Below are 2,856 nucleotides of genomic sequence, written 5' to 3' on the forward strand. Positions count from 1 at the left end.
GCCAGCATAACTGACCTAGCGACTCTGGGTCTCTTGCCCTGCCAGACAAAGTGGAATATTCTATTTTGTATATTTTTTAGTTTGGTTCCAGGTATCCGGACCGGGAGAGTCTGAAAGTGATAAAGTAACCTGGGGAGTATATTCATTTTTACTGAGACTATTCTCCCTATCCACGATACCCGGTGGCCATGCCACCTTGTCAAGTCCTTTTTGATTCCGTCAAATAGGGGTGGGTGGTTGCTCTTGTATAGGGAGTGGTAGTGCCGTGTCACATTTACTCCTTGATATTTAATGTGAGAGGAACTCCACCTATAGTTGAAATTCGATTTTAGTAGTTTCATCTCTGGGTCTGGGAGGCTTAAATTTAGGGCTTCCGACTTATTATTAATTATGTACTGATGGGGCGGCCGTTATTCGAACGGATCTCAAATCAGTTTTCGTGTTGACCGCTGTATTCCATTCGGTATTTCCGTGTTTTGACCACTACTCATGCCGCGTTCGCGCAATCCGACACCAGGCAGCCACACGCGGTTGATCTGTTTAATTTATTGGTTTATTGTTTCTTTGGATGCAATTCTTCACATATACGCCATGTGGCAGAGGTTAATGAATTATAATTTAGGTGCTACTCTTTGCGTATCCGCCAGGTGGCAGAAATGAATGCATTTAATGAATTGTATTGAATTGTAATGTGCATGGTACAGTGCTACAGTATGCAGTATTTTGCTACAATGTAAGGTTGCAGGTGTTTAAAATAGATAGCACCCACGTCTATACTGGTACATACTTACAGTGACCCATTGTGAATTGACCTTGATTTTTCGAAGACGTTATCAAATTAGGCTTTCTTAATAAAAAGCTTTAAATACAAAATGTGTGCCTTTTTCTTTCCCCGCACAATAGCTGAGCTGAGTGGACATTATGGCTACACCACTGGCGTATAAAAAACTTGACTGTAGTTATGCATTTTTAATATATTCGGAAATAAATGCTGCAGCAGATAAAATGGCGACTGTATCTGAAATATATGAATATTTAATTTCGAACTACGATTTTTACAAGTTTTCACCAGACGTTCATGGGTGGAAGCGTGCGGTAAGAAAAACCTTAAGTAACGATCAGTGTTTTTTTCGCATTGCCCCTCCTGCCAGAGAGATTTGCGGGTATTGGGGTGTCATGCCAGAATTTCACAGTATGTTTGATCATGGCTGGTCCGACCGTCAGTGATAACCTGGTGAACGGCAATCCTTTGTACCTGTCCCCGTCTGAATACCTGGAAAGTTTCCAGCCTGAGCAAGATTTTGCGTACAGGTACCAGGAAGCTTGCATTTACCAGTACCAAAATGATTTCCCGCTTCATCAGCTGTCAACTACAAGTGTACCAGGTCACCTGTCACCTGTCAACTATAATGCAGACTTGAGGAGTCACAGTGAGTCATCACCTCCCATTTGGCAAAGTTTATAATGAAGGTAAATATACAGTACAGTAATGTACTACACTTTATTACACTATACTGTACAGTACATGACAGTATTACTATAAGTTTAGAGCTGCAGTTCAAGCTTGTGTGTCAAAAACAAAATTATTTTTTAAACAATACTGTACGTACTTTACAGTGCATCAATACAATACTGTATGCGAGCTGAAGGGACAATACTGTACAATACTGTATGAGAGTTGAGAGGATGGTTATCTGTTGAGTGCACTTTGAAGAATGATTTGATTGGCCGTCGAAGTACGTGACGATGCAGCTTAAAAATGTATTGAGAGGGTGGGGCTGAAGAGTCAGAGCCAATCAGAAGTTTGTTCTCATCCTACAGACACAGATGTAGGATATTGCTTGAACGGCTGCTTTAATTCCCAATGACACGACTTGACGCATGCGCAATACTGGTAATAATAGCATATTTGTTTCTTTTTCCCCAGAAAATAAACTTTGACATCAAGCAGAAAAAGACAAAAGAAGGGATTTGGATGGACCTACAATATCGCTTTTTTAAAAAGTTGCTTGCGCATTGTTTGCCAAGTAGGCAAACATTTAGTGGCAGTGCCATTTTTATTGATAGAACAATTGTGAGATTTATAGAAAACCTTACAGTACAGTACAGTATGCTGCTTTTTTAATCTTCAAATCTTTTTTTTACATTGTACAGTACTGTCATCTTCAAAACTTTTCTTATAAACACCGAAAATAAAAATGTATATCTTTTATTCAATACAGTATGTATTATTTATTATTCAATGCTTTCAACTTTTGCAACAGTACTACTGTTTTTCTTTTACTGGTATGCGCATGCATGTACTGTACTGTGCTATATGTCTCATTTTGCCATTTTTTTTAAAAACAGGTAAGAGTGTGATGCCCTTGCATTACAATACAGTATGTGAAGTGTATGTGAACAGGTAATGCCCTTGCATTACAATACAGTATGTGAAGTGCAATCATTTGTTGAACTGTTAATAAGAATTTCAGGTCTGCAATAGGGGGTCGGTCAAAAATACATTTTATTTTTTAATTCAAGTTTTACAAATATATATTTTTTGGGGTTATCACCATGGGCTTGCATAGCAATTATGGATATTATGAGATTCATTTAAAACCAGAGACAAAACATAAAACACAGACAGAGCTCAGTGCACGTCCAGTGAAACTCATACACGGTACAGTGCCTAAATATATATGTATACATTTCTATTAAATAAAATGGTCTTTTAGTTTAACATTTTGGCCAAATTGTTTTAAGCCCATGAGCCACTGCACGGCAGACCACATTCTTCAGGGGTCCCAAACACTAATATAAATTCTTAATAACCTGTGCAATACCAGGAAGAATGATTTATAATAAATCTGTCAA

Source organism: Ascaphus truei, chromosome 16, assembly GCF_040206685.1.
Source record: "Ascaphus truei isolate aAscTru1 chromosome 16, aAscTru1.hap1, whole genome shotgun sequence".
Taxonomy (NCBI): domain Eukaryota; kingdom Metazoa; phylum Chordata; class Amphibia; order Anura; family Ascaphidae; genus Ascaphus; species Ascaphus truei.